The 13,010-nt window shown below is 45.4% G+C and overlaps 1 long non-coding RNA gene, 1 other non-coding gene and 1 pseudogene across 2 annotated transcripts in view; 1 reads left to right on the top strand and 2 right to left on the bottom strand.

Moving 5' to 3' along the window:
* LOC141574647 (uncharacterized) overlaps positions 1-13,010 on the bottom strand; it is a 44,673-nt gene that overhangs the window by 4,026 nt on the left and 27,637 nt on the right. The window lies entirely within an intron of this gene.
* Positions 73-2,470, bottom strand: LOC105082692 (ubiquitin-conjugating enzyme E2 N-like; annotated as a pseudogene).
* Positions 11,791-11,864, top strand: TRNAS-ACU (transfer RNA serine (anticodon ACU)). Its single transcript has one exon. It is a non-coding gene; the product is annotated as a tRNA-Ser (tRNA).

Genomic DNA, 13,010 nt, shown 5'->3' on the forward strand with positions numbered 1-13,010 from the left:
TAGGAGCCCGTGGCCTTTCTGAATGACGAATGCCAAGGGTCCGCTACCTCCCGAGGCTGACTGAGGTCACCTTCACTTCCCTGGCAGGTGATCTTCCATCTCCAGTGTCTCAAAAAATCTGAATGGGGGAGGGGTTAGATTTTGTGCTGACACACACTGCATCACACAGCCTAGGCGTCCCTTCCAGGAGGAGCTGCTGGCCAGAAACCCACAGCCTCCATTTTCCACGCTTAGACCAAGGAGCCCCTCCTCCCAGGCTTAGGACCTATGTGGATCCCTCTCAAATTCCCTTTTGTGTGATAAAAACTCTCAGGAGGTGAGCATAGAGGGAACACATCTTAACATAATAAAGGTCATATATGAGAAACCCACCGCTAACATCATACTCAATGGTGAAAGGCTGAAAGCATTTCCTCTAAGATCAGGAATAAGACAAGGATGCCCACTCTCACCACTTTTATTCAACATAGTATTAGAAGTCCTAGCCACAGCAGGCAAGAAAAAGAAATACAAGGGATCCAAATTGGAAAGGAAGAAGTAAAACTCTCCCTCTTTGCAGATGACATGATACTATACATAGAACATCCCAAAGATGCCACCAAAAAAACAACTAGAGCTCAACAGTGAGTTTAGTCAAGTTGCAGAATAAAGAAGTACAGAAACCTGTTCCCTTCCTATACACTAACAACAAACTATCAGAAATAGAAATTAAGCAAACAATCCTATTTACTACTGCATCAAAAAGAAGAACATACCTAGGAATAAATCTACCTAAGGAGGTAAAAGACCTGTACTTGGAAAACAATAAGACAGTGGTGAAAGAAAACTGAAGATGGCACAAACAGATGGAAAGATACACCAAGTTCCTGGGCTGGAAGAATATTGTTAAAATGACCACACAGTCCAAGGCAATCTACAGATTCAATGCAATCCCTATCAAAACATCAGTGGCACTTTTCACAGAACTAGAACAAATAATTTTTAAATTTGTATGGAGACACAAAGACCCCGAATAGCCAAAACAATCTCAAGAAAGAAAAACAGAGCTGGAGGAATGAAGCGCCCTGGCTTCAGACTATACTTCAAAGCTACACTAATCAAAACAGTATGGTGCTGGCAGGAGAACAGACACACAGATCCATGGAACAGGAGAGAGAGCCAAGAAACATGCTGCACACCTGAAACATATGTCAATTATATCTCAATTTAAAAATATAACACAATATTGATATGATGAAATAAGACTGAGAATCCACCTTGCAGGCTCCAACACACCAAGTAAATACAGGTGATAAATGCAGACGCCAATATCTGGCAGCAAAAAAAAAATAAAACCAAGTTTTTATTAACATTCTTTTTTTTTTTTTTAGAATAACAAAAAAGATTTTTACTAAAACATAAGATTTACAGAAGTTTCCAGTCAAGCCATACAAAATGGTGACAAGCCTTTTCTTGAAGGGAGCGTTCTACACCTCGCAGCAAAGTTACAATGTTATTAGTGAGGGCTGTGATGTTTAATGTTCCCATTTTGGTTCCAACAATCAAGCTTTTCCATCTATAGGATGTACATAAAGTTAGACTTGGCTAGAGAGCATATTCTAAAGAACTAACTGGTTAGCTGCTTTTAACCAATGTAGTTAGATCACCATAAAAGCAGGGAAATGAGCCCATAAAATTAAAACTACCTTCCTGCCTCAAAAAAAATAAAATAAAGAAAAACACCCACACGCCAGCGGCTAATCCCTTGACAACAACCACCTTCATTCACAGTGCTATACACTTAATCCATGATGGGGGAAACGAATAAAAGCAGAGAGAGGCCCCTGCTTTTAAACGTTGCACAACAATCCAGATGATCCTTCTAGCCTCTCTGCTCACGCTTTACAAGGGAATCAGGACAAGACATAAATGTGTATTTAATCACCAAAGGGCTGAAGATGTCTGGGCTTTTATTCTGCAATGTTTCTAAGACAGCATCCATTCAATGCAAACAAAAAAAGGGAGAAATCTTGGCAGAACAGGGAAAGTGATGCACACTTGACGACTGGACTGATTGAAATATTATGCATGGCATATAGCCTAGAGTCCATGCTCTAGCTGTTTCTGTGGCTCGGACTTCATTGGTCTTCCACTGCTCCATTCTATCACTTGCTAATGGATCATCTGGCACTTAACAAAGCCTGGATCGAGAGCAGAACCGTGAGGATCTGCAGTGCTGGGGACCACTTATCTTTCAAAACATCCAAACATATGCTTCCCAACTTGTCTACATTAGGATGGTAACTTTAGCTCATGAAATGTACTTTAGGGGCTGCCACTGGGTATTCTTCGGGAAGCAATGGTTCAGGTTTAGAAGTCCCTCCCTCAAAGGGGGAGTCCTGGGGGCCAGCAATGACCACATGAAAATAATGGCTGGTTCTGCCAGCAGACACCGAGTTTCCTTAACAATCGTGCGTGGCAGCCCAGCCATCGTCTCAGATCCCTTTACCAACGCTCTTGAAAGTCGAAAAATATGAAAACGAATGTACGTATGTATATGCATGACTGGGACACTCCGCTGTACTCCAGAAATTGACACACTGTAACTGACGGTACTTCAATGGAAAAAAAAAGTCAACAACTTTCTTCACTGGACTCAGATGCTGTTTTCACTTGGTTATAAAAATTAAATTTTAAAATGTGGCATAAATGTGTAACTCTTTACCTAAATTGGAGGTGGGCAGAGGGTAGAGAACAGCTGCTAAACCTGCTTTGAGTCCTTGAATAAATTATAATTAATTGAAGCAGGGGAGCATGTAGCTCAAACGGTAGAGCGAGTGCTTAGCATGCACGACGTCCTGGGTTCAATCCCCAGTACCTCCATTTAAAAAAAAAAACTAATAATGAATAAACAGACCTAATGATCTCCTGCACATACACAAAAAGATTATATATATAAAATAAATTGAAGAGGGATTCTCAGGGTGACCTCTTCTCCAGCGACCTTGTTTTAAAAATGATTTCAACGTCCATCTCCTTCGGATGGTGACTGATCAGACCTAAGAGCAGTGGAAGATTTCCTAGTCACAGGTGAAAAGGCGAATTCACAGACCAAGAAGGTGAGAACACTGAGCCGCATCGAGTACATGCTCTTTATCACCCATCACATACATGTTAAGACCAAAGCAACGCTGCCAGAAGTTCCTGCTCTCCCCATTTAACTAGTGAGTGAGAAAGACCTGAACTGCACACCTAGGAAACAGCAGAGGGGTGACTGAGAACAACGCCCTTACCCTTTCCACTACCACATGATCTGCACAAGCCCCTGGTAAATGTCTCCTACTGGACTCCTTTCCACATACGGGGTGTGCCGTGCAAGATACTGGAGCTCCCTGGGACTAAGGGAAACTGACACGCTAATTAATCGGAAGACTGAAATCAGACATTGTGTAAGCACTGGAATAAAGCCCATGCAACTGTCACAGGGAAATAATGGGAACAGCTCTTTTACAGAGTGGCTGCCGCGGACCAGAGGTATTGCACATTAATCCCCAACTCTCTCCAAAATTATGCAAGGTTGTTATCTCCGTGTTACAGACGAAGTGCCTGCACCTTGGACAAATAAGGTCATTTACCCAGGGTTCCACAGCAGGTAAACTGCAGAGCTGGGATTCAAACCTGGGTCTGCTAAGTCTAAAGTTATATGCTTTTCCACCTCCACCATGCTACCCCAACTTTGGCAGCAAGGAGAATGCTCTCTATCCTTCATGGGTAGGAAGAGGGCCTGAACAGGTGTGCAGAGGTAGGAGGAGGTGGTGAGTCCATGGAAGCTGAGACCTGAGTCTCATGGGCAGGCCTTAGGTAGGACCACACAGGTGTAGCTGGTGAGGCTGGCCCTTCCCCGTGCCTGTGAGGGTCATCTTTCCTCATATACATCCTCATGGACTCAGCTTTTCAGCTGATGGGGCCACTGCAGTATTATTACCCATATCCTCTACCCACTCCTGCACTAGAGAGAAAAGCATGTGAACTGGAGTCCTAGGGCTGCCACTGACTTGGTAGGCCACTTGGGTAAATACGTTATCTCTCTGAGCAGCCGCCAAAAATAAAAGGGAAAAGGTTGATAAAATCCACCTGCAGTCCAGAAAAGTTACCTGGTTAAATGATCCTGCATTAACCCAATTTCCAAGGGTAGAGGAACATTTCCCATACACCACCAAGCAATTCTCAGACACCAGCTGGGTGTCCTACAATTTAACTCAGTTCTGACACTGTCTACCCAGAGAGAGCATCAGATTCCACAGGTTAAAGGTTTAGTCCTTCAGGACAGCTCCCCCATCAATCTCAGAAGCCAGCTGTAAGTCCAGGTTGCTATGTGTACTTCTGATTGATAAGCTATAGATTGGAGGTTCTGATGACCCCCTCTTTGGGTTTAATTAATTTGCTAGAGGGGCTCGCAGAACTCAGAGATACATTTTACTTGCTGGAGTACCAGTTTATTATGAAAAGATGTAACTCAGAACAGCCAGATGGAAGCGAAACACAGGGCAAGGTATGGGGAAAGGGGGCGGAGCTTCCCAGCTGTCTCCAAGCTCATCAGTCAGAAAGCTCTCTGAACCCAGTCTTTCTGGGTTTCTGTAAAGGCTTCATTATAGCAGTGTGACTGATTAAGTCATTGGCCACTGGTGAGTCAACTCAATCTCCAGTCCCAAGTTAAGGGGTGGGACTGAAAGTTCCAACCCTCTAATCACGTGGTTGACAGGCTCCACTGGCAACCGGCCCCCAATCCTTAGGTGCTTTCCAAAAGTCACCTCATTAACACAACAAAATACACCGTTATGGCTCTTATCACAGGAAATTCCAAGGTTTTTAGGAGCTCCGTGCCAGAAACAGGGAAGACCAAATATTTATTATAAATCACAGTATCACACTTGGCAAGAACTTAACCATGAGAAATGATTCTGTGAGTAAACTTTGTAAAAACTACAAGCACCACAAAGATACAGATTAATCCCAGAAATGGTAAGTAATCTGTAGTTCTCTGGGGTTACTATAACAAAGTACCACAAACTGGCTTTGAGGCGGGACCCCTAGGCAGGGCCGCTGCTCTCCTCTTAGCACCATACGGTTCCCTGGCCCAGAGGCTCTATCTCACTTTTTGCCTCTAAAGTGGCTTACACCTAGAATTCTATTGGTTCCCTGAGGTCACTTCTGATTGGTTATTTCCTTCATTCCTGATTGGTTATTACTCTCACTTCTGATTGGTCCATTTGTAGTACTTTATTTGCATGGAGCTCACTCCTGATTGGCCTATTTCTACAAAGCTTGTTCCTGGTTGGTCAGCTTCTGTTGTACTTTATTTGCATATGATGTTGCAAAGTATAAAACTGGCAGCTTATAAAAGGCCTGTGTAAACCTACAGACGGGGTCCAGAGCTTGAAGTGTTAACTCCTCTGGGCCCACTGGTGTAATAAACCTGAGTTCTCCAACTCTCTGAGTGCTGCTTGGTCTCTTGCCCGGGTGTAACACCAAGCCACAACATTTCAAAACAACAAATCTATTTTCTCACAGTTCAGGAAACCAGAAATGCAGAATCAATGTATCAGCAAAACTGATTTCTATTGGAGGCTGTGTGACAAACTCCCCGATCCGCTCTTAGCGTCTGAGGTTTGCTGGCAGTTCTTGGCTTGTAGATGTTTCACTCCAATCTCTGCCTGCATTATCTTCACGTGACCTGTGTCTGTCATTTTTTGTCTAAGGACACTCTCCTTGGATTTAGAACCCATCCTAATCCAGTAAGAACTCATCTCAATTGTAAAACAAAGAATGTTGCCACCCATCTAATTCTATCAGGATTAAATTGCAACCCACTGCAGCTGCCCACCCACAGCATACCCTGTGGGGAATTCAGGTTGGAGAGAAACAGGAAGCATTCTGTGCTTTGAATACACAGACCTTTAGAGAGTTAAGATGCATATCAAGGGAAAAAAATTTCAATGACCCCAGATTTTTGCATCTTCCCAAACATAAAAAGCATTAAAATCATTAATCTGAGATATCTGTTCTCTGTGATGAGCACAAATCTTTTTATGCTTGAGTACATGTTTTTCCCACCAAAAAAAAAAAAAAAAATTATATATCCTAGCTCTTCCATTATCTCTTTGGAGTAGTTCCTTAGAACTATCCGAGAGGCGGTCTCCTGGGCTACAGTTCTCAGTAAGGTCCTGAAAACCTGAAATTCACTGCTCTTACATTGTGCAGGTTTTCAGTCAACACAATCTTTACCTTAATTACACCTGCAAAGACCCCAATTCCAAATAAAGTCACATTCTGGGGTTCTGAATGGACATGAACTCTGGAATCCTGTTCAACCCACTACATAATCTAATGCCTTCATATATAGCTGAGGCTTTTTAAAGGGAAATGATTTACCCAAGGTCATACAGTTTCGCATGACATCTAATGATGTTAGAGGGAGGAGAGACATGGGCACTGTGTGACTTTCAGAGACCACAGACCATACAGCGGTGGACATGTAGTAGAGAATAACCTTTGTTTTGCTGGAGCTTTACAGGGACACCATGACCTAGACCACGGGAATGGCTGTAAGAACAAGGAATGCCTGCAGCAAGAAGATTACAACAACCAACCACACCCCCTCCCTTATTTTTTTGTATAAAATGAGCCTGTATTTTGACTAGAGCAGGATGGTTCTCCAAGACATTAGTCTGCCATCCTCTCAGTCTGCCGGCTTTCCGAATAAAGTCGCTATTCCTTGCCCCGACACCTCGTCTCCCAATTTACTGGCCTGTCATGCGACGAGCAGAACAAGTTTGGACTCACAGACAGATCTACACAGATCAAGATAAATAAGCTCATCCTACATGAAGAAAAACCCAGAAGTCTGCTTAAAGCAAATTTTGTATTTCCAACCTGTTTTTCTCCCTCGCAGGGAACAGAAGAAGGTGGGCATTTTGCACCACAGAAAAACCACTGAAGCCAGAGAAACTGAAACAGCAGGACCCCGGGGGGCCCCCCCCACTTCTTGTTGTAGGAAATAGACTTCATTCAGCCTCTTTGACCTTCCCTGGGTTCCAAAGGGCAGATTCTAACAGCTGCTAATCAGAGAAGGGAGGGGATGCAGAGAGAAGGGAGAAACAGTCAAGAAACAATAGCACAGCCTTGGGGCAGGCTCCTGGTTCCTCCTCAAGGAACAGACAGCAATACCTTTGAGTTCTCCCGCAGAAACTGAGGCCCCCACCCAGGTGGAGGATGGCAACTTCAGGCTGAGCACAAGATTCCTGGAGCAACGTCCTGTTACTTCCCCATCAACCAATCAAAAGAAAGTCACACATCCTGCAGCCCTCACCCCAAATTTCGCCTATAAATACTTTTCCCCAAAAAACCATCAGAGAGGTTGAGTTTCTCAAGCATGAGCTGTTCTTCCTCCCTGCTTGGCCCTGCAATAAACCTTTCTCTGCTCCGAACTCCGACTTTTCCGTTTGTTTGGCCTCACAGTACATCGGGCACACGGATTTTGTTAGGTAACAAAACCAGAGAGCCAGCAGTGCGTCACCAGCCAGCTCTTTAACCAAACACACAGTTAGAAGCCACCTCCAGGGTCCTCCCCCTACAATTTCCTGCATGTAGAGTTTCAAAACCCTGCCAGAATATTAATCAGAGAAGTTCCAGACCTGGCGGGCAAGTTGATCACTCATGTCTCCTCAGCGTCGCCGGGCCTCCGGGCCAGGTGTAGCCACTTGGAATTAAGGGGGCAACTTGATCTATAGCTGTTTTCCCACACTTTTCTGCCTGATTATAAGTACAGCTTTATGAAAATCCAGCCACACCATAGTCGACATCGGGCTGCATTTTTTTTTTTTTTTTTTTCAAAACTCAACTCTTCTTCACGGGCACAGAGCATCTGTTTCAAGTCAGAAGCCAGGGCAAGCCTGTCTCCCACACGGCGGGGAACACAAGTCCCAGCCGTGGTCTTTTTCTTTTTTTTTTTTTTTTTCTTTTTTCTGTAGGATGGCATCTTTATTCCCATTTCACAGGTAAAGAAAGCAGGTGCAGAAACGGACTCTGGGCAACCCCCTAACAAGAGAGGGGCCAGGGTCAGACAGACTGGCTGGCGGGGGGCCAGCAGCCAATGAAGGCTGGAATTAGGGGTGCTCAGGGCTGGGTGGGTAGAGGGTGGACCTCCAGGGAGGGCAGCGCAGGGAGTAAACGGGAGGCCGCCGCCCAGGTGCCTTACCCCATCTTATAGACAGGAGGTCGCTCTGCCCCCATCATAGCTGTCAGGCTGCAGCGGGAAGGGCTGCCTCCACGCCTCCGCCGCCTGGAGAGTGGAAGGAGGGGGCTCCCGCACTCGGCCTGCGTGCAGTGGGGGCAGCATAGCAGACAGAGCTGCAGGCAGCCCGCCCCACCCAAAGGCCCCATGTTCCTGGCTCTCCTGCCCTGCTGGCCCCTTCACTGACACTCTACAGAACCAAATCCTGCAAAGGCCGGGCCACGGGACCCTCGGGGACTCTCCACCCAGGGAAGGGTCAGGGCGAGCTCCACCTGCCACTTGCCAGGAGCTTAGGTTCTGGGGAGGGGCCCACAACCAGCCGCATCCCCCCTGGCCAGACCCCAAGCAGCTCCTCTGCTCGCCAGCACCCAGCCCTGGTTCTTAAAACCTCGTGGCCTGAGATAATTAGCCTCCAAAACAAATTCAGCTGCTGAGACCTGATCAGAAACTACTGGGTTTTTTTTTTTCCTAAACTGATTTAATTCCCACCACCAGTCCCTCTGACCTTCCTTCCTTTCTTTCTCTGGCCTGAGTCCTGAAAAAACGGAGTTTGGAAATGCTTAGAGGACAGCTCTGGTGGGCCCCAAAGCTTCAGGGGGAGAGAAGGGTCTGAAAGATACACAAGGGATGAGGAAAGAAGCCAGACACCAAAGGTCACATATTGTATGATTCCTTTTATATCAAATGTGCAGACTAGGTTCAGCCAGAGACAGAAAGCAGATTGGTGGTTGCCAGGGTCTTGGGGGAGAAGGAAAGGGGAGTGACTACTTAATACTTAAGGAGTTCCTTTGGAGGGTGATGAACATGTTTTGGAACTAGACAGAAGTGACGCGTGCACAACAGTGTGAATGTACTAAAGGACGCGCAAGTGGTTAATTTTATGCTCTGTGAATTTCACCTCAATTTTTAAAAAATTTTAAGAGGGAAAGGGAAAAAAGGAGGGGGAGGAGGAGGAGGGAGGAAGCCCTGCCACAGAAGTGGAGCTTTCACAAGAGCCAGCCTCCAGGGCAGGGGGGCCACGTCTAGGTTAACCCTTCCCTTCCCAGCGCAAAACCTCAGGCTGCATGCCTGGGCATTTTCCCAAGGAGCTTCAGCTGAGAAATTGCACCTCTGCAGCAGCTGGTTGTCCCCCTAAAGCTAGAAAGCTCTCCCCTCACGGGTGCTTTTCTCTGATAGATGTTTTTAAAGAGAGAGGCCCTACCTATTTTAAGGACTTGAAATGAAGTAAAGTGGAATGAAGCACAATGAGGGGAAAAAATTTTTTTTTAATTTAGGAGTCTCCGCTTACCTACTCAGAAGTGCTAAAAATGTGCGTTGCCTTCAGTTGAACTGAATTTCTGTTTCGAGCCCCCATCCTGCTGCACAGCAAAAACTTAACCTTGTTCAGTTCAGCCTCCCTTTCTCCAGGGTCGAACCTACATTCTCTGTGCATGTGAATTCTATGTGAATCTGCGGAAGGTGTCTGTCCCTTGCTGTGCTCGTGGAAAACTGCGTAAAATTGTAAACATAAAGCACTTAGCACAGTGCCTAGTAAATAATGGGCTAGCGACCACAGGGTGAGCAGGGGATGGAGAAGACATAGACAATGTGATCCACGCCCCCACCCCACCCTCAAAGCTCCTTCCAACAAGCTAGGCAACCAAGCTCTATGGCAAGGATACAGGATATGCTGAGGGACCAAGACCACAGTCCCAAGCACATCTTTGGTACTAGGTGACTGCGATCACATCTGAGCTACCTGGACTCCCTGGATTAAAATTAGAGGCTGTTACTAAGAGACAGCAGAGGAAGGAAGGCAAAGAACAAATGTTCACCATGGACTCTAAAGGTGGATCACAGTTTTTCCCTCAAGGAGCTCATGTATGACGAAATAGTTTGGTAGGATACAGAATACAAGGCACTAAACATTATGACGGTGGGATGGACAGGTTACAAAGGGGCAAAAAGGGAGAGGAGAAAGGGGGTGATCAGAGAAGCTTTCCTGGGAAAACTAAAATTTGAAATGAATATTCAGGGACAGGTAGGAGTCCACAAACAAAAAAGGGGGAAAGATCTTTCAGGCAACTGAAGAGACTGGAAGAGCAGGTGGAAAACGAGGCAGCAGAAATAGAAAGAAGCAGATCATACCCTGCCTTGTGAGCCATGCTAAGGAATATGACTTTTTCTGCTAATGAGTAGTTTTCAATGTGTTTTTTCACTAACAGTCATGATAATGTGAAGGAAAAGCCGGGCTGGTCTAACAAGATATAACTCACAAGTCTAGGAATGTGAAGGAGAGGCTGGGCTGGTCTAACAAGATAACTCACAAATCTAAGTATCGGAATACTGATCTGAGTTCTGCTGGACTAACTCGTAAATCTAAGTTAATTAGTGTTGGTTTGCTGTTCATGTTTTTTGCTAGCCAGCTGGATTTTCAAAGAGATATACCTGGCTTTGGAATGTTGGTTTGCTGCCTCCCTGCCTCCACTTTTGTGATAATGATGCTGCTAAAGCTGTTCCATGCCTATTGGCCGAATACCCCAAGCTTGTACTTTACCCTGTAAAAACCTCATGAGCACGTCTTGGAGGCGCTCAGAGCTTCGGAGCAGAAGCCCCTCTGAGCCCGCCGGCGTAATACATCTGAGTACTCCAACCCTCCGAGTGATGCTTGTTTCTTGGCTGGCCTGTAGTTTCCGTAACAATAATAAAATCATTTCACATGGCAATCTGGACCATATGTACATACATATATACATCATATATATATAGATGTAGACATATGTACATATGAATCTCAAATGTAACTACTCTGGGAAACAGTTTGGCAGTTTAAACAGTTGTCATACGTCTACCCTGTGACCCAGAAATTTTACTCCTGGTAGCATGGCCCAAAGAAATGAGTGGCTATGAGCACAAAAAGACATGCACAAGAATATTCACAGGAGCTTTGCATAATAGCCAAAAACTAGAACTAGCTTAAATGTCCATCAACAGGAGAATTAAATAACTAAACTGCAGTGTACTCATACAATGGAATACAAAAATGAGAATGGACACACCACAGGTCCATGCAACTTCATGAATGTATCTCAGACATACTACTGAGCTAAAGAAGCCAAACCCCAAAATGGTACATACTCTTTGATTCCATTCAACTCAAGAATGGGCAGAACTAATTGAAGCTAGAGCAGTCAGAATGGTGGTGCCTTGCAAGGAGGAGCAGGGGGAGGGGCGGGGGAGCAGTCTTCACCGGGAAGGGGCAGGACGGAGCTTTCTGGGTACGAGATATGTTTTATATCTCGATCTAGGTGGTGGCTAAAAGAGAGTACACACATATAAACATCCATCAAGCTGCACACTCACAACCTGGCACTTTACTAAATATATGTTATATCTCAATGCAAAGTTGTTAAAAATTATATATGCCAAAACTCTCCTAAACACATGTCAAATATGTGGGGCTCAACAGAGCCTCTCAGAATACATGCTTACATTTATAACAACCTGAAATGGAGTGGATGGTATCTGAAGTTGGCGGGGGAGGGGTATAGCTCAGTGGTAGAGCATATGCTTACTATGCATGAGGTCCTGAGTTCAATCCCCAGTGCCTCCAGCAAGGGGACAAAAGAAAAGAAAAGGAAAAAAAGAAAGCAAGCAGGAGTTGGCCAGATCCTGCCTACTTGCCTGCTAAATAAAATAAAACACAACACAATACAATACCAATCTGAAATACATGTTTTGCAAAACAATACTTACATGTGATTGAGGTTAACATTTAATCTATTCAATTTTTTTTAATGCTGGTTGTAACTGACTACATTGACTTCATGACCCTTTAAAGGTCATAATCCATTATTTGAAAATCACAGTTCTAGACAATAGGGATCCACTGAAGGTTTTAAGAAGAGGAGTGACATGAACAGTCTAGAGCTTCCCAAAGATCCCTCTGGGGCGGTGTGGAAGATAGATTCAAGGTGCAAGACTGGAGCTAGGAGATCGGGTGAGGAGGCCATCAGGTTTGGGGATGGGCCCTAGAGGAGGGTCTTAGGCCAGGTCATTCTTTCGGACTGTGGGGTGTTGTCTGCGCTCTGCACTGACCTCACCTGCATCGCGCCTCGCCACTGGTGCCCGTTGTGGAGTCAATGGCACCCATCCTACATGTGAATGGCATCCCCACTGGGAGTGGCTGGCGGAGCGGAACCACGCCCACCCCTTCTACCATCACAGCAGCGTTACATGGACATGGGGCAGAAAACCTCCCTCACTCTCTCTTCCCAGCAAGCAGTGGTTGCCCCATCAATACGATTAGAGATGGGGGTCGAGGTAAAAGCTGACATGGGAAGAAAGCAATTTGTGTGTCCCTGCTCTTTCCCAGACATCACACAAGGCACTTCATGTGTGTTATCTCAGTTCATTCCTACAACATAGATCATATCCATCCCCTTTAGAACAGACATGATCGTCCCCAAGGACAAAGAAAGTGAGGCTTGGAGAGGGGAAGTGACACCCATATCCAAGGTCCTGGAGCTGGTAAGTGATAACACCAGACTTAGAATCCAAATCTGCTGGAAGTCCAAGCTCTTTTTGAACAAAAGGCCTAAGAACGTGAGCGCATCCCATCTTGATCTGAGATGCTGGTGCTGGCCTAATTTCACAAAAACATGCTTACACCCACGGGCTCTGTGAAATCTCCCAGGGGGCGTGGACAAACCTCAGCCACGCAGCCTGCTCTCTGGGTGTCACTGGGATTTCACACTCC

Source organism: Camelus bactrianus, chromosome 22, assembly GCF_048773025.1.
Source record: "Camelus bactrianus isolate YW-2024 breed Bactrian camel chromosome 22, ASM4877302v1, whole genome shotgun sequence".
NCBI lineage: Eukaryota > Metazoa > Chordata > Mammalia > Artiodactyla > Camelidae > Camelus > Camelus bactrianus.